The following is a 20,466-nucleotide window of genomic DNA, read 5'->3' as shown; positions in this document are numbered from 1 at the left end:
TGCACTCTTATATTACTGGGCCTTATTTGCTTCACCCAAGTTACAAAACTCCTGTGAATGCATATTAATGCATGGCCTAACACTTATGGACTTTATACTGTTGCTATAGGGATATGTCAAGTGTGCCTATCTGCAAGTCTTTGACTGCCATCATTGAAAAGCAGACACTGAATTTGAAAAGCATTTTGTGGATAAAGAGTAGATGACCCATTCATTTATTTATGGCTTCACAATAATGTAATTTAAATGGTACACAGTACTGGATTTGAACCCAGGACCATATGTGGCAAAAAGGTACTGTTCGCTAAGATTTAGCAGACTGAGCTACTGAGTGACTGCTACAGCATCTGCATTTGTCAAGATATAGGTGCACACAAACAGGCTGTGACATACCTCCATTACAGCCATTAATGTGTGCCTAGATTCATAGGGATGTATTTATCCACCAGAGCCCCAGCTGAACGTGTATGTTTCCATTAATTCATTAGCAGGTAAGTTTGTAAATGTTGCTGATGAAAGTGTACACTTACCTGCTATTAGAGACCTCACTTACATCCATTATCCTGTGTCTGGCTTTCTAGTGGTGTATTCCTGTACCAGACTTCAAGTTATACTCCCAGTTTTTCCATTTTTCTTTAAGTAAGTTTGCACGGCCCAGCATGATGCACAGCTGTGCTTAAATGTTCTTAATGATGGTATCTTGCAATTACTATGTTTTGCCTAAACCACCTGCTTTAATTAACAGCTGTGTGGTGTGGCAGGTTAATGCACTAGACTGCAGGTGTGATGGTCTTGGGCCCAAAATAGGAAACAGGTGTACATTTTGCACGTGTTTATTAGTATTTCAAACACATATATGAATATAGCTCTATTTAGCACAGCTAAGCATTGTGGTGCTCTGTGCCACGTTATGCAAAAAATCTTTAAAGAAAAGAAAAATAGTGAGATAGGACAGTGGTAAAATGGGGTGCAAGTAGGGGGGGAAACATAGTGGAAGGCAGGTAGGTATGTGCAGGAAGAGTGTAGGAAAGAACCACAGCCATCCGTTTTTTGTATAGCAACAAATGTGCACTTTAACAGAATTTGAAGATGAATTTGGACTGTCATCGTCAAATTGAGGGGTGACAACAACATAACTTTGTTGTCAAGCCAGTTAGACAAAATTACGTGTGTCCTCTGGACATGTGTGCAAAATGGAGAGCCATGTATGGGACAATATATATATTTTTTTGGGACAGATGCCCTTTTTTCAGGTTGAGAGTAGAATATTGAGGAAAGGATATAGGTCTATGTGGGGGAGGTACATTGGGAAGGTGAGAAAGCTTAGGTGTGTGACACAAGAGGGGGGTGAACACCTTGGATGGGGAGGGGATTGTGGAATCGCAGACACATGTGCCTCCATAAGGTAACAATGCAACTCAAGTCCCCACCCATGGGATTGTCAGCACTGCTCCATCACTGCCCTGGGTGTGGCAGTGGTGGAGGCTTGGCTTGAGGGCGAGGCTGCCCACCAAGGCTGCCAGCATGTTCTTCATTTGATGCAGGCGATGTCCAAAACTTCGGAACATCGTCTTAAGCACTATACCTGGAGGTTCAGCTCAGGTGACAAAGTCACCCTGTCCACCACCGCTCCCAGAGGGGGCCCAGCCCCGGCCTATGGGGCAGAACTACCCAACACTGCAGGTAGTACAGAGGCAGCAGAAGGGGCACCATCAGGCTGTACCCAAGATGTACTGGGCACCGGTGCCATGGCCGGTGGCTCCAATATAGGGAGATTAGCCGGAGCCGGCCTACCTTGGCGTTCTGTAGTAGATTAGATATAAATATCAGTTAAGATTAGTAATAAGTAAACCAATGTTAGTATTAACATAATGAACATAATATTGATTAATCCAAACACATATTAAGGTATATTATGTGAAACGGGACATTAAATAACATAACAGTAAGTATGTTAACAGCAAACCAGTGTGAAATAACCCATAAAGCAGAGATAACAGTTTAACAAAATTATATCATAATAATAAATAACATTAATAAATTAAAGAAGACAAAGTGTGGGGGGAGAGTGAAAAACAAACCATTAGTGATTTTGCAGATTATATTACTACACAGAATGTTAGTGCATACTTCTACAGGTATGCAGTTTCATTTGTGATTACAGTAAATGCAATTATGCTATAGATGTTGTTACATGTACATACCTTTCAAGCTGTTAGCATGGGCCAGTATGGGCCAAGCACTAACAGATGCATGTACATACCTGCACAGAACTGCTTCACATACTGTGCTCATAGATTACTAACAATGTGCTCTGTAAATGGAATTGCAGATACATTGCAATCCAGGTAAAAATGTATTCACTAATCAAGGACCACACAGCTTGGGCAACTGTGATTACATTACAAAAAATCGTGACAGTTGAGAGGTATGTTTGTGTACATTACGTAGACTACACAGCCGCTCACGGCTTACTTGGCTGCATGGGACTAATATCCAGCCAGAATGCTGACTTCCTTACCCATATAATGTGTTCTTGAACTGGGTATATACAGTGCGTTATTTGACTGAAAGTGAGCTGAAAATGGCCCTGAACCATACTGTCTGTTGTGAATCAGACAATTACCTTTGCTAACTTTATTGCATTCAGTTTTACATTTGCAGTCAGTCAGATTCAAACACTTAGTGCAAGTAGTTATGAATGCAATATCTTACTGAAAGTGGGCTAAAATAGCACTGAACTATACTATGGGTCATGAAGTTCATTACTCAGACAATTACCTTTGCTAAGTTCAGTACTTTCCTGCTTACAGTTGGTAACAGTCACATTCAAATACATGCAGTGACTACAGACCTACTTAATTTTAGACAGCAGTTACACAAGCACAGTCTTACATTAATCCTTATTCTTTATTCTTATTGGTATGCTTATTCTTTATTGCACTACTTTATAAAAAATTAACCATACTTACCACACAGCTGGCTAATCCTGGCCAGGTGCCCAGCATGGGCCTGCATGTTGTGAGCTCTGTCTGCTGGAGCTGTTGGAAGAGAAGCAAACCATTATGCATACCAGTTTTGCACATATTCATTTTGTATACTTATAAATCACTCTGAAGGATACTTACATATGTGTGGGGCATGCCCATCCCTCACTTCTTGGACACAGGGGTGCAATGTCCTCCTTTCTCCACCTCAGGTCAGCATAGTGGTGATGACACTGCTCACTAGTGTAGGGGATACCATCAACACTGATAAGTTCCCTAGCCAGCCAATCCCAGGCCTCAGACTTACATTCTCAGCCCTGATACTCACCCTGCAGCAGCAGAGGTTCATGGTCACGGACCAGGAGTCCAACAAACACTTTGGATTCCAGCACACCCCACCTCTGTGCCCGAAAGCACACACCCTCACTAACTCCACCAGGCATACCTACAGAGTACTGGAACTCCAAGGCATGCTGTGAATTCCCGCTTATTGGCTAAATATAGGCTGTTTTCCCACCCTTATATGTCCTAGTGTAACATTCAAAAAAAGTGCTGCATTGCTTAGCATCATGCAAACCAGCTAAGCATCGCAAAAACTCTCACAACCATGTTGCAGTGATGCTTAGCAATGCACAAACAGGAACAACCACTGACCATATATAAGCAGTGGTTAGCATTGCACCGCTATTGTACATTTTAGTGGTGTTAGGTAATGAGCAAGCAAATTGAGCATGTTAAAGTAATGCTTAGCAACGTGCAAACAAGAATGCCAGTGAGCATGTTTAAGCACTGCTTAGCAATGCCAAACAAGGCTAGTTGGTGAGCATGTTTAAGAACTACTTAGCAATGTGCAAACAAGGATAGCCGGTGAGCATCTTTAAGTGGTGCTTAGCAACGAGCACCTTAGCCAAATGTCACAGTTTTGGGTTTGAATTTAATGGGCCTTTGGGACACCTTATACATTTTGACTGCAATAAATGTAAAAAGTTATGACTGGGCAGGATTCAAACCTGGGACCTATTACACTGTTTCCTGTGACTCACCCTTTATATCTACTTGGATATTGCGAAAACCAGTATAACTACCATATACTAGATAGCTGCCTTGTTAGCAGTGCTAAGGAACGTGTCACACTGCACAAATGAGCATTATAAAAAAAGAAAAAATAGGGTAGCCAGCCATAAATAATTAATTACATCCAGCTTCTCTAGTTCGATGTCTGGCAGATGTCAGCTGTGTGCGTGTAAGCACAGCTCGGCACTCCTAAACTCCATGCCATTCCAAGCAAACTTGCATTTACAAAAAGAAAATAAAAAATAAAATGAATTACATCCAATTTCTATATTTAGATGTCTGGCAGGTGTCAGCAGTGTGCGTGTAAGCACAACTCAACACTGCTAAGCTCTGCACCACGCAAACCAGCATTACGGAAGATAAAAAAAACGAAAAGATATCTCTCTACACTACTGCCTACATGGATTCAATATCCATATTACTAGCATCTCTCTCTCGGCAGTGCATCTTAATTAATATATATGGCGCACTGCAGTGAAGGAACCATGACCATGACCATGTACACTGAAACAATCCGTGGGGCTCCACACCGTGCCTACACTGATTTTACTGAATATCCAGGATAATCTTGCTAGCTTAGTGAAACACATTGGTCAATGTTTTGTTTTGACTGCCTTGTACTGTGTGAAACATGCACTGACAAAGGCACAGATACCTAATTCACTGCCATTGCTTGTTTGAAGATGGATGTACAATCTACAGCAATCTAAAGCTCTGTATACATTGTACACAATACTCTTAAAGTTCTATATACAGTACATACAACTTATACCACACTTACACACACACACACATCATAAATATATATATATATATATACACATATATATATATATATATATATATATATATATATATATATATATATATATATATATATATATATATATATATATATATATATATATATATATATATATATATATATGTACACATGCATGTGTGTGTATATATATATATGTGTGTGTGTGTGTGTGTATATATATATATATATATATATATATATATATATATATATATATATATATATATATATATATCTACATACATATATATATATATATATATATATATATATATATTCTCACGTATGCTTTCGCTTAAGAATTTGGGTAGTGCAATCAAAAAAACCTTTGCAAGCTATTTCACTGTGTAGCTGATGAGCCAAGAAATCAAATTAATTATTATCCCTGAAACATTTACAGGTTATTTCACTTTGGAGATGATCTGCCATGGCTGTTATGAATCATTGGTGAGTATCTTGACCTTTTATCTCTGGTGGGAAAATGCATGCTGTAAAACAATTGTTTTGAAAGTGGAGGCTACTCAATAAGATAACATTGTCTTGGCTGCTTCTTAGAGGGTAAGGCTGCTCTCTTACAGGAAATTTTCTCTTTAACGGTAGAAAGTATCTTTTATTTAAAACTTCATGTATCTGTGTACCTAACAGATAGATATTTCAGTCACAGATAACCAACTGATTTTACTAAAATGGCTGAAGTGATTAATAAGTATGCACATATGTATATAAATCAAAATTATGCAACTATCTGAAAAAAGCTGAAATCTAAACAACTTGCTTTGCAGCAAACAGAAGATCAAATCTACACAATCAAAAGTTACACTGATACCTGCATCCACCTACTACAGTTCGAGAGATAGTAATACAGTGGAACTTGGTTAATATGAGCTTTATTTGTACATGGGTCTGGTTAATACATGCTAACGACTTACCTCCCATGGTCATGAAATTAGTACATGGAAAGGTACAGTGGTATGTACTTACATATATTCGAATGACAAAAAGTTACCAAGCCATCAGTTGATGCTCTGACATTAGTAGCAGTGCTATAGAAGTACATGTAAGTCACATGGCGATAGTGACTGAAGTACTGGACCCCAGATGCGCAACTCACTTTCATTCAAGAATTGTGTTAGCATTGAGAAACAAAGGCAAGTTTTATATTAAAAGCAATACTTAAATGCATCTTTGCACTGTGCATTCACAAAACGGCTTTGCTTACATACCAAGAAACAAAAACAATCCAAAGTTAAATACCATTTTTGAAGTTTCTCTTTCTGTTTTTTTTTTTTCTTAATAGAAACTTGTTTATTTCTATTGGTATGAGTGACATGCGGAAGCAGTTGAAAGAAGGTCACATTTTACTTCCACTGTTGTAGAAAAAAAATAGGCAGCATCCAGAGGACCACGTCTGCCTTGATGGAAAATTATTTGTATAGCGGTGTTTTGAACCTGGATGGTCTTGTGTCACAACCTACCTGATTGTGGACAATTTCCAACATGGTCACCAAGGCAAAATCAGTTGGCTCTGTATATTTAGTGCCATTGTGCTGTAACGCAGAATAGATCTGAGTGCTGCCATTGAGATTCTTGACATAGCTATAGAATACTTTGTGGTTGTCTTTAGAATCAGTGGTGATTTTGTTTTCGTAACTAGCTTTGGAGGATTTTATAAGGGATCTCAGCTTCTTACTTACTTACTTACATGGGATTTTACTCTTTTTTGCAACAGTTTCTTTCTTCTGTTGTAGAGTTTGTTTATTGCAGGGGACCACCAGATTGGCTTCCTTTTTTTGGAGGATAGCATCTTGGTTCTGTTATGGATTGCACAATCCATGCACTCGTGTAAGTGCTTATAAAGTGCACTTGTGTAGGATTCAGTAGTCGTACCTCTACTGTCCGTCTGCATGGGTGTCGTGAAGTTTGCCACTTCTGTCTTAAGAAGCGTGAAGTTGGCTTTGGAGAAATTCTTACTGTGGTTTCCCTAATGGGGGGAGGGGGTGGGACGTGGATGTCTAGGGTGATTAGCTTGTGGTCGGATCTGACCAATGAGGAATTGACCTCTGGTGTGGAACACTGGTTGCCCATGTTAGTAATGACCAGGTCTAGGATATTGCTGCCTCTGGTGGGGGTATGGATAAGTTGAACCAAGGTATTGGAATTTATGAATTCCAGAAAACATTGAGCAAGTAGTTTTCCCAGTTAATGGTGGGGTAGCTGAAATCGCCCATTATTAGGGTGTTAGGTTGTACCCTAATGTTTTCCAGTGTATCAAGAAATGAGGAGTGGGAATCCTGGGGCATGGTGGGGGATCTGTAGCAAGCTACAATTTGGATTGTGGTCTTGCCCAGAGTTAGCTGCACTTGGATAATCTCGGATGCATTATGCTGAGCAACTAGCCTCGAGGTGTGGATATCCTTAATGAATATGGACATGCCTCCGCCTTTAGTGTTTCGGTTCAGGTTAGGTGGCTGAAAGGCTTAATGCTGTGGTATGAATTATAGCCTGGTAATACAGGGGTGCACTCTGGAGTCTTGAACCAGGTCTCTGTCACTGCACACATGTCAATGTTCTCCATTTTAAGGAGTGCCTCGAGTGAGTGCATTTTGAAGATTAGACTTCTAGCACTGAGTAGCATTTCCCTCAGATTTTGCTTGCCTGTACCTGTTACAGTGGTGAATTTGTCATTTGAACCTTGCCTAAAAAAGGCACTATAGGGGTGGCAAGAGCCTTAGCCAGTATCCGGAATCCCAAGGGTGACAGGTGCAGGCCATCTCTGGCAAAGCATCGTGGTCTGTCGATCATGTCATCCCAGGCAGACAGATACTGGATCCCCTTAAAATGACACCAGAAGCTTAGCCAATTGTTGAAGTCAATTATTTTATTCTTGTACTGTGGTATCATTCTGGGTGATGGCAGGATGCTACTCAGTGTGAGTCATAACTGCCTGGGCTACAAGATCAGACAGCTCCTCCATGTCTTTTTTCATGTAGTCCAGGGAGGTACATCTCAGGTCATTCACACCAACATGGACAATGACAGAGTCATATTTGTACCTGTTGTGGAATGACCTGAGTGTGTGCATGATGTGAATGATCCTGGCACCTGACAGGCAGCTGACAGTAACCTTCTCCTTGTTTAGCCTGCTGAGTGGAACATCAGTGTGCCTGACTATAGAGTCACCTATAACTAGAGTGTTGGGTACACTGTTATGCCTTATGGGCTGTGGTTGAGTCGCACACTGAGTTTGTGGGCTATGTGTCATTTGGGTTGTGTATGGGGGGGGTGGAGATTGCTTGCGTTTCTGCTTTGGAGGTCCCCATTGCTTGGGCAGATTTTTATTGAGAGTCTCTACGAATGTAGGTGTGTGTTTTGTGTTTCTATGTGTGTGTTTTGGTGGTGTAGGTTTTGAGGGACTATGTGATGAGTATGGTGTGGTGAAAGTGTTTACCTTCTCCTCTTGACTGTCTAGTCCAGTCTTGGGTGAAGACGGCTTTGCTTCCAGTTTGGCTATATAAGTGCATCCCTCACAGGTTGTAGTGTTGGGCAGTAGGAGGAGAAATATCATTGAAACTAATTATTGAGGTCCAGAACCTTTGATGAAAACATTAGACAAATGTATTTATTTCAAAAAGGTAATTTTAAGATATAAATAAATAATGTGCATAGAATTTTCTGCTATTATATTACTTTGTAATTTCTCTTTTTGGATAGTTAGCTCACTTTAACGCATATATATTTTTCAGTTGTCATGCCAAAAGCAGTTTTTCCATGGGAAATTGTGTCATATTTGCAATGTGACAGGACTGGTTATCAACTTGATTCCTTCTTTCAGATAAGGTACTTTCTTTGGTAATGGTGACCTTCTAAATTATAGTCCATGTTCCATCAGAAAGTTTTATTAATTGCATGATTAACTGTTGATCCTAGGAAAGAATTGATCCCAATAGGCTTTTACAGCCTAGTCTGGTAGTTGTAAGTCAGAGTAACCAGGTTAAAAAAAATGATAGTTTTTGTAGGAAGCATTTGATAGTATTCTTTGTGAATAATTATCAGGTGCTATTTCTGTTACCGCCTTTCTTCTTCAACTATCTTTGGTGTTCATTGTCTCTTTTAATCAGTAGTTTTAAAACTAGAATGTTAATAATCGTGGAACAAATTACACTGCCTAATATGGTTTGTTTTCATATATACAAATGGCTATGTCATAAGTGATAATTCAATCAAGATGTTTTTTTTTAAACAAGAAAAGGTTAAACCCAAACAAATACTCTTTCAGAACCTTCTTGTACATGTAGAGTTATTATGCAGTCCCAAAACATTTATTTCTGACTACCGTGTATTAACGAAGTTCCACTGCACTGGTTTGTATAACAATAAAATGTACATTTTATTTAATAACTTGCTTAATATAATATCACCATAATCTCTAGCTGACAAATTAATATCATCATTGTCAAGAGAAGTATATGCTGAAGAACTGTCTTGTATTTAACTTTTTTGTAACTTTTGCAGTTTGTCAGAGATTTACATTCATTTACATATAGGTTGCAAAACTGTATTTCTGGAATTTAGCACAGGCTAAAGCTATCCAGCCAGAAAATCTGCTGATGTTGAGAGGTGTGAAATTCCACTCAGGCTATGTATTAGTGAGTTAAGTAATAGACACCTGCTAACCTGTCAAGGATACTGCAGTCTACCAAGCTGCAAAGGGGAAAAACTAAAACAGCTGTGAGTACAAAACTGAAGTGTCTGGCTACACCCACGCTTACAAATTGTCGGCATTAATTTAAAATTAGGCATCTGATATAAGGGGGAAGCAAAGATAATCTGAATAAGTAAATAATGCCTTTCTGTTTATTCCCAGATCACAATGGCAATCAGTGAAAATGTATTTCACTCACCTGCCATGATCACCTACGATATACAGCTGTGCTGACTAAATGGCACATCAATGCCGACAAACTCCTTGAAATGAGCAGAGTACAGTTTAGTACCTCAATCAGCTTTATCTACAACCAATGTGGATTCAGCAGCTCTCAATCTTCTGTCACCTTCTCCCAGTCTTATCTATAGTCCTTGACGTTTAACATCTTGTCCTAACCTATCAACAGTTTCATCTACTCATTCTTGTTGTCAGATGCCTCATTTTATTTTCCCTTTTTGTAGTGATCTTACATATTAACTTGCAAATCTCTTCCCCATGAAATGGAGAGTTTCTGAATTGGCCTCTTCATGTCTAAGCTGTAATAAGTAAGTACTACCAGTTATTACACTAAACTCCTAAGACACCAAAACCATTCAAAACCACCTAGAATAAAAAGTGCAATTTCTTCCCATTTGTTGACTTCCACAGACTCCATTGTGTCACTACAGAAAGCCAAGTGGTGCATTATTTTTATTACAACTCCAAAATATGGAACACTGCCTCTTTCAGTCGTGGCTATAACTCTCAACCAGTCAGGGACAAATTGCAGCAGAATTGAGGGCAAATCCAAACATAATTACGGACATTTTTAAAATATTAGCACTATTAACTTAAGATGTTGACAGAATATGAGAATGCAAATTAATTTATATCATCTGAACTAAAAGAACTCTGTAAGTCCAATTACTATCATTATTGGAGTCAAATTTCTTTAGGCACTGCAGTGAGAGTTCGGGGTGAAAAGGTAAAGTGAAAAGTGAGACTCCACCGTACGGTGGTGCTGTTTGGCAGTCCAGGTGCTGTTCGGCGGCTGATCGCTGCCAAAGCAAGAGTCCAGAGGAAGCCACTCTACTGCAGGACACACACACACACAACACACACACACACACAAACACACACACATGCACAGCCTTACTGCAAGTTGTTGGAGGGAGGGTGTAGACTGGTAAAAATATTTCATAACCAGAATATTGCGCAGACTATAGCTGTGATGACCAGTTGCTCTATGGGGGACTGCATATTAATTTCACGTTACTGCTGTTTTATATAAGTGTAGAAATATTAGTAACAAGGCATGAGAGCAGGATAAAGAACCTAGCCGGTATTCTGTGTTACTGAGTTGAGTGAATAAATGTTCAAAGTTCATGCCACAGCTTCTCTACATACCAGATGGCAGTTCCACTGACTTGGCTAGTGCGGATTTGGTGAAATATTTTTTTTTTCAATGACTTAGGTCCCTCTGGAATACGAAAGCATCTCTAGTTTCATGTTTGTTCAGGAAGAGACCATCCGCCTTTGCAGTAGCTAGTCATAATTTTCTACATGTCTGTGTGGGGCATGTGTGATTTGGCCAAAGAGGTATGAAAAGCTTCAGCCAAGTGTTAACATGTGTTAAGTACTGTGTGTATGTGTGTGCCTGTGTGGGTCTATTTATTTGGTGGGGCATGGGGGGGAAGGACAATATGACTGTAGCTCTCAAATTCTCTGTTCAAGTATCAGGACAAAGCCAACACTTTTATTAGGTGGGGGCAAAGCCCAAAATTAGGGACACTTTTAAATGTTACTCTAATTTGCTCAAAATAACGCAAAGCACATTTATTTTCACCATACATTTTCTGAGCAATAACAATTATGAAACTATAATGACTGGCATTATTGACTGTAATCCTCAATGATTTACCATAACATCAAGCATTTTACAAGGGATAAGGTAAAAATAAGAGGCAAAAGCAGGGACAGTTGAGAGGTATGGCTATGATGTTGCAGTTTGCAAATGCATGATATTTGTTAGTAAGAAAGCACATACTAAACAAATTGTTTGATAACTGGTTCCCTCGATGGGGACTGAAGCACATAGTTCGTGTTAAGTATACTTTTATTTTCTGAGAGTGTAACAGATATTTAATGGACTCGTGACAGGCAGTAGTGCTTGTGCGTACATCCATGCCCAGTCCACCGATTAATTCCTCAGAAGCTGCACAGCCTCCTCCTAATCTGGACATCAGTTTGTTTCCATGCTACAGATATATCACATGCACTTGGAAAGTTGTGTCCCTTTCATCGCTTTCAATCTTCCCTTCTCTTCTGGAACATAACATTCCTCATTTTGGGTGAAAATTTGGCTCCAGTTGTGAAAAAAAAAAACATGATTTTGTGGCAAAACACCAACAACCGATACTTACTTAACATCAGTAAAGAGTGCCAGGCATCTGAGCTGCAGATTTATTTTTCATAAAATGTGTGTTTACAAATCCTATAATGTTATCAACGTTCTGAGTGAACAATGGTGTCCCAAGGACCTTCTTCCCTTCTTTACATAAAAGCTAAAGTGTTATGTCCCCATCCTCTTCAAGCGTATCCCGATATTGTAAAATCTTAGTGTCCTTCACTATTGGTTTACCAGGGAGAGTGCCACTATGAAGCAGGAAATCTTTCCACTTTGTTAGCAAGACACAACAGCTTCTGATCTATTTTAACATGTCGTCAGGAAGTGAGGATTTTACTGTTGAGGGAGCAGTAACAGCACTGAAGGAGGGCTTTCTGCATCACAGAGAATATATCAGAATAAACAGTAATGCTGCCCTAACATTAACTCAGTATCTATCACTCCAAATCCAGCAGCAGTTAAAACCATAGCTGTCAACATTTTAATTCAGAATTAGGGCCATAGCAAAGCATTTAATTAATAATTACGGGAAAGGGCCTCAAACAAATTAATCAACTTATAAAACTGATGAAAAAGAAGTAAGCAAAGGCTATGATGATTAGTATGTCCTGACTGCAATCTACTACTTTTTCTCAAAAAATTCCAGTTTTAGGAGGGATGGTGCAAAATCCTCAGTCAAAATTTGGGATATTTAACATGGTATGGAAAACTCTGCACACAGCAAAGCAATAACTTAAGATCTTAGCTTATTGGCCAGATATTTCTGAACTTCTTAAGAAATCAATGAATTAATGTCAAATTAATTTATAGTGGCTTCTCTCCGAGATATAGGACGTTTTAATAATGTTCTTTCTGTTCCTTACATATTCAGCATTTTTATGCGAGCGCACACACACACACACACACACACACACACACACACACACACACACACACTCTTTTCCACCTCGAAAATAATTCCAAAATAATACATCCTTAGTTCTGTATACATCAGGGTATGTTGTCTCGGGTTTACTGGGGAAAAAGCACAATAATTTCTCCTTTTTCATCTTTGCAAAAGATATATTACAGTACTGTGATACTGTTATGCCCAACATACTTTTCTGTTTTTAAAAATAATAATATTGGCAAAATCACTTGTATCAAACATCCATAAATTTCTTTAACACTATTAGTTTTGGTGGTCATTTTTTGCATTTTTTGGCAACTGTATATTCTTTCTGTGCTGCAACTGAGAAATTATAATGTGCTATGAGGCACAGCCTTATGATACAAGATCAAGATACCTCCCATGTGTTCTCATTGCCTTTCTAATGGACTTTGCTGTGTTGCAGCCGTTACCCACCACATACCATGACCCAGTGATGCATTATGATAAAAAGTTAATTTTCCTCTGGATCAGCAAGCAGAGCTTCACACGATGTTCCTCATCTACTATAAATAGTACTGCGTGAAGTAAAACACTCTAAAATGGAGAGCATACAACTTTCAGTTCCTTTCATCTTTAGCCTGTTTTCACTGGTACTGACAGACTGGTTCACACAGGTAGCTTCAGCATTCCAACACAATTTTCTTCTTTTATGGTTTGAACCTGCTGGCTACAGCCTTCAATGGCCAATCCCTCTTGTAACACTTCTACTTCGACAAGCACATCAGCATATTGAATAATATACTGCATGTATGTATAACAATAGATAAACAATGTTCAAAGCTTTGCTAAAGCCCTGATATATTTTGTTTATTCTATGCCTGTGTTTTAAGTGTACCATACCCTCTAAAATGTAATTAGTTTAGTTTTCCACGACTTGCCCTTTTATGACACCAGTGTTAGGAGACAATTAGAAGTGAGCAGTGGTCTTAATCAGTCATTTATTACTCCAGCCTTTATCTGTTTTTCCCCAAATTATTAGTAGATGGACAGTATTTCAGTGAACTTATCTGACATAATTTGTTACCACAATTATGAATTACATCATGGAAAATTAATCATTTATTAGTAAATTATTTCTTTCAAATGTTGCCATTTACCTTAAATACCACATTATTTTTTTCCCACCTGGATTTATTGACATCGTCACTTCCTGGTATACAGCGTGTTATTAAACTCTTCAGTTCCATTTAACATACATCTCATTGTTCCTTCAGGGGTGCTTTCTTCACTTGTACAGTGGGACCTACATCTTGTTGTTAATTGTTATTAATTTATTTGATCGCTATGCAAGTGCACTATTTAATTAATATATTTTCAGTCATGGTCCTGAAGCACTTTACAGTGTTACGGAAGAGCTGCATAATTAATTGATGACATACTGTAAGCCATAACAAAATAATTGGCTATTGGGAAAAAAATAATGTGCCCACGCGGTAGAAAGAAATCTTTTGTAAGGAAGTGCGAAGGAGCTTATACTGTACTTGCACCATTTGCTTTCCTTCGCACTTTCTTTTAGAATTGTTGCTGCTATTGATTCAGTGGAACAGAATGTACTGTACAGGCAAGAAGTACAAAGTGAGACTGGCCACTGAAGACTGTAGCCAGCAGGTTCAAAGCATGAAAGAAGACAATTATGTTGGAATGCTGAAGCCACCTGTGGCGACTACGCACATTCTTTTTTTATAAAGTGTAGTTCACCATCTTTTCTCCAATAGTCACCAGTTTTAAGAGGGATTACAAAGGACGGTCCTAAATTTTGAGTCAAAATAGAGGACAGTTGAGAGGTTAATGTATGCCTTGGCTGAAATTATTCTAAGTTGACACACTCACTCCACCCGAAAAAACATACAAAAATATTACGACTACCTCTCAACCAGTTAATGCAAAAAATCTGGACAAAGCTTGACAAAATGGAGGTACAAATAAGGACATATTTCAAATATTGCTCTTATAAACTTAGAAAGTTGCAAGAGTAACAGGATTTTTTTAAGATACATTTTCTGAAGTATGTGAAGTCTGAAACTCAAATGTATGTCATTATTTAGTGACTTCAATCCTGAGATCTAATTACCCAATGATTTGCCAGAAAAAAAGAGGCCCAGGCCAGAAATATGAGCCAAAAATTTGGACATTCTGCGAAAATCCTTACAGTTGAGAGGATAATATTACTTTCAGTTTCTGTTGCTCCTTTTGTGGCTCCTTATTTTTGCTAAGCAAGTTACATACTCTTTCCTTTGTTATTCATTCCATTTCTGTTACTGTTCTTGTGAGATGCAGTCGATACCGAACTAATAACAGCTTCAGAAAAGGTCCATCAACAGCTGGTGCCCGCTTGCTTTTGTGCGATGTATCAATTAGCTTTTATGTCAGTCAATTTCTGTTTCATCGAATTGATTGAGTCAGACCTTAAATGTTTTCATTTTCATACAACGGTTTACTGGTACAAAGCCCTCCATACATCCCCAAACAGGTTTGCCCTTTTCTTGCAATTTTATTTCTTCAGTTTACCGTACGTTATCTAACGATGAAAACTTCTACTACTGAGTCGATTGCTACACAAGCCATCTTTACATCCTAATGAAATATCTGCATACCGTTATACATACTGTGGCTTAATTCTTACTTACTTGTTTCGCCAAGGCTAGTCAGCAGTAGGAGGTAAACAGTAACGGAGTTTCGCACTAAGGTCTGGCAGGCAAACTTACGCAGTAAACTTTCTCAACCTGAGCAGAAGACTGAGTTCGAGGTAGTGCCAAGTGTAGAATGCAGAAGTTCGTTACACGAAGGAACTGCCCCCCAGCAATCCCGTTCAGTATTATGAATACAACAGTAGTACTGTTGTCATTATAGCTCTCAACCAATCAGGGACAAATCCAGAATCGGGGGCAATCAGGGAGGGACACTTTTAAAATAACTGCTATTAAACCGAGATGTTGACAGGGTAAGAAAATATGAAGGAACGTGTATTTTCTGAAGTAAAAGAAGTCTATAACGATAATTATCGTAATTATTTATTAAGCATTTCTCCACATTTTCCCGAAAGTCATCAGTTTTAGAAAGTATTAAAAGAGGCAGAGCTAAAATTTGAGTCAAACTCAGGGACGAACCTGAAGAGTTGAGACTTCTCAACTAATAGATGTAGTCTAATTACTTTTTAAAGTAAAATTAAGAGTTGTTGTAACTGTACAATTACCTAAAATTTGATATCCACATCGCTCAAGTCATAAAAAAGGTCCACAAAAAACTAGGTCTGTTATACAAGCATAGGTCATTTTTAACTGCTAGTACTAAAAACTACTATTGCCTCCTCTCAACCCTTCTATATGCTTCCCCTATACTAACCAACCTCTGCAAAACTGACCTCTCCAAATTAAATTATTGTTACAATAAAATATCCAAATTTGCCACATATGCCCCATACAAAGCTCACCACTGTATATCACCTCACATCTCAACTAGTTAGAACTTCCCCAGCTACTTCACTTCAACCAACTAACATTTGCCTTTAAACTACTACAGAAACCAGATAATACCCCAGCTCTCCAAAATCTTATGACACTACACCCCCCCTAGATCCCTTTGCTCAAATAGCAAACTCCTCCTAGATGTCACAAAAGCCAATAACTCAGCTGGGGAATCTGTCTTCTCCTATTATACTTCTAAAACTTGAAACAACCTCCAGTCTACTATAACCAATAGCAACTCTATGACACAGTTTAAAACCCTACTAAAATCACATTTAATAGACACTTGGCTTTGCCCTTGTAACCATCCTGGCTAGCCCTTCTCTTAGCACTACTAACCAAATATTAACCAAAGTCTACTCAGTTATAGTCAACTAGTGTACATACACACAAACATTCATACATTAAAATAACTCCTACTCTTGTCATCTCTCTGAACCGTGCAGAATCACACATGAGTCAAACTTACCCACCTCTAGACAATAGTATATTTCCAGGATTTAGCTTTGTACTTATGCATTGTGAATGTCTCCAAGTTTTTTTTATTTATTGTAGCCACTAAACTATTTTTCCTATTTATCTCACCATGCATACATTCTTACCTTTAATAACAATCTGCTTGCTTTGTTGTAAATGACAACTATTATTACCTGTCTAAAAATGTGCTTGTCTTTATTACTTTAATTGTATAAACGTATATGTGCTTACTGTATAATGTAATTCTTAGTATTTATAATTGGAGCTTTTCTCCCTGGGCCTCCGATGAAAAATGACCTGTGTCCAGTCGGACTTTCCCGATAAACAAATGTTAAATAAATAAATACATTGCGTATTCCACATCAACTAATTATTATACAGAAATTGCTACATTAACTATTATATAGACTTGCTAGCTTGTAACAGTTACTGTAGTTGCCCAGTGATTTACACACAGACAAATTTTTTGGGGGACTTTTGACAAAATCTTTTTTCATGCAATTATACGTGCATTTTTTAGCTGAATAAAAATAAAATTTAGCCAGCTTAACATGGTTTTGGTGAAGGTGGGGTGATAAAATCTGTATCTTAGTAAAATATGACATCATTTTGAACTAGTTCTGAGCATATCTGGGTTTCCTCCCAGGTTTCTAACTTATAGCTAAAAAAGGCCTTTGTCTTTTCTTTCTTTCTTTAGCTATTTTTTCTCTCAAAATTTGCTTTGGGCACTCTTGGTTTTACTCATGACTAAATAAATTCTAGCATACCATTTACAAAAATAAGCATATTACTGTAAAATGTATACTGCACAGGCCTGGCCTTTGGTCAAATGGTGTCCTAGGCAAAAAGGCTCCACAGCACCCCTCCACACCATCCAGTGACCTCATCCTGGTCTCGCTACACCAGCCACATCACTTTTTTCTCCATTTTTATCACAGTTTGTCTTACTCTTCTGTTGTTCCTGTATTTATTCAACGCATTTTAAGGAATCCATTTCTTTACTACAAAAAAGTAAAAAAAAATAAATACTGGAAAAGCGCCCCTGCTAGACTGGCACCCTAGGCAGCTGCCTAGCTGGCCTATGTTTAAGGCCAGCTATGATGTGTACATGATACATGCTTGGCTCCACCCTTGGTTTTATAAACCTCAAGAGATTAAAAGGTCTGCGTAATTCTGAGATTATGCTTTCCCCCTTTAAATCACCTTTATTAACCATGATACAGCACATTAAATCTAAATAAATAAATCTTCAACATAAACTTCAGTTTTTAAAACTACGGCTATTCTAATATATCAGTCATTATACAGCTCTTTTAAAATCGCCAAATATCAGCATATTATCCCATTATTCTTTAATCAGTGTTCTTATGTAATATTTTTATCCAAATTCTCCTCTTTCTGGCATTTTCTCCTGAAGTAAGAGACTAATGTGCATAATTTCTAATTCATTGCTTTTAAAAACTTATATTAAATTATGTATTAAGACATAGGCACACATACATCAATACAAAAGAAAACAAATCATGTTAGCATTTTCATATTCAAGCATTATGCATTGCATATGTTTTGTTTTTATTAACAATCATTACTCACTCCAACAGTACCTAAATTGCTCAATTCCTGCTTTCCTTTAATCCTCACTCCTCCTCCTAAATATTATTCTGCATTTCTGCATGTATTGTTCCCATAAATTCCATGTATTTCTATGTAATTTGCTCCATCCCATTTCTAAAGAACCCATATGTGTTTCTTTTATCTCCTTACAATATTCAGTAATTCAGATACAGTTGGTTTAGATTTTGATTTCCATTTTCTAGTTTTTTTTCATCCAATGGCTTTAAGCTTAGTAAGGTCTTACTGTGTAGAGGCAATTCAGATCGTGTCCCCAGCTCTAAAGTATAATTTCCTTAGTCACAGCCATTTGCTCCCCAAACACTGATGACAGAGTACTCTATAGATCACTACACTTACAAAAACATGTTAATAGTTACCTCTCATAATTTTAGCATTTGCTCTCTATCTGAGGAAAATTTCTCTGAAGTCTGCTTAGGGTTTAAAGGTTAAGCACTTCCAAGCAAAAATCATAAACATTTTGGACTTTGACGAAACTTGGGAACTACACAGATGTCTTCTCATTGTTCTTTTGTAAACTTCTTCTTTCTAGTCTGTTCCCAATCTTTTCTTAACTCTTCTGATTGATTCTTATAGTTATTATACAATAGTTTATATGCCCTATTAATTATCACCTTTTAACAGCAGCTTCTGCTCTAGACTTAACTAAAAGCTCTACCAGGGCTGGTCTTTCACTTAGCATTCACTTTTCCTTTGCTTATACTCTGACATCAATCCCTGGTAGAGAAGGTAGCTTCTAACCTCTAAATTTCCTTCTCTAGTTATTTGATCCCAATACCTCAACTTCTTTTTCAGTAGTGCAACAGATAACACATGTCCTTTTAATGTGGAAGGCTGTGGGTTCTATTCCTATACCTGATAGATGGATTGCTGACATTGCAGTGCAGTACAAGGGGGTGTTGTGCTCCTGAATGTGTTGCCTTTGGATGGGATGTTAAAACAAGTTCTCATCTGCTTGAATTGATGGTAGTTCAGGTGGATGTAAAAGATCCCACTACACCTATCGAAAAGATTAGGGGGTCCGTATATATATATATATATATATATATATATATATATATATATATATAAAAATCAAAATCCTGAAAACTATAGACTGAAAGTTCAAAATCCTGAAAGCCCAAAATCCTGAAACTCAAAATCCTGAAAACACAAAATGGACATACTGACGCCATTGTGGCTTTGCTATTGTTAGCCCTGTGGTGTTGGGTCATTGGGTTCAGGTAAGTGTGTATGGTGGTTTATGTTTTTAGGGGGCTTTGAGTTAGGTTAGGGTTATAAGGTTAGTTAGGGCTGTAGGCAAATATTCATTGGGATTAGGGGCATAGTATGGGTTAGGGTTTTAGGTTAGGCAGGTGAGAGGCGGTAGGAGCAGAGGGTCGGGGAGGTTTCTAGTTAGGGTCAGGGTTTTATAGTAGTCTTATAGTCAGGGTAGTGACATTTATATTGATTGTGTTTTTGTTTTTATGTTTTTTTTTTGTGTTTTTTGGATTCAGTGTGTTTCAGGATTTTATTTTTTCAGTTTTTTTATTTTTTTCAGTTGTTTTCAGGCAGGATATTTTTTTATTCATATATATATATATATATATATATATATATATATATATATATATATATATATATATATATATATTATATATATATATATATATATATATATATATATATATATATATATATATATATATATATATATATATTATATATATATATATATATATATATATATATATATATATATATTATATATATATATATATATATATATATATATATATATATATATATATATATATATATATATATATATATATATATATATATATATATATATAATATATATATATATATATATATATATATATATATATATATGAGGTGGCCTCCAAAAGAGATGAGTGTGCCTCCCATGCTTTGACTGAGGTCATTAACGCGGAGGCTACAGAAAATCACCAAAAATTCATTAGATGGACAAAGCGGAAAAGAGTAATATATATATATATAT

General features: G+C 37.4%; 1 protein-coding gene across 1 annotated transcript in view; it reads right to left on the bottom strand.

Moving 5' to 3' along the window:
- The window catches only part of LOC122793178 (guanylate-binding protein 1-like), a 2,019,684-nt gene extending 2,004,008 nt beyond the window's left edge, over positions 1 to 15,676 (bottom strand). The window contains exons 1-2 of the mRNA XM_044061040.1: positions 15,516 to 15,676; positions 2,973 to 3,041 (exon numbers count right to left, since the gene is read on the bottom strand). The gene's annotated coding sequence lies outside the window, so the exon portion shown is untranslated. The remainder of the gene's footprint in view (positions 1 to 2,972; positions 3,042 to 15,515) is intronic.
- Between the last annotated feature and the right edge of the window lie 4,790 nt (positions 15,677 to 20,466).

This window comes from Protopterus annectens, chromosome 1.part0, assembly GCF_019279795.1.
Source record: "Protopterus annectens isolate FY-2018-M chromosome 1.part0, PAN1.0, whole genome shotgun sequence".
Classification (NCBI taxonomy): Eukaryota; Metazoa; Chordata; order Ceratodontiformes; family Protopteridae; genus Protopterus; species Protopterus annectens.
The sequence above is the reverse complement of the archived record's forward strand: the minus strand, read 5'-3'. Positions and strand labels throughout refer to the sequence as shown.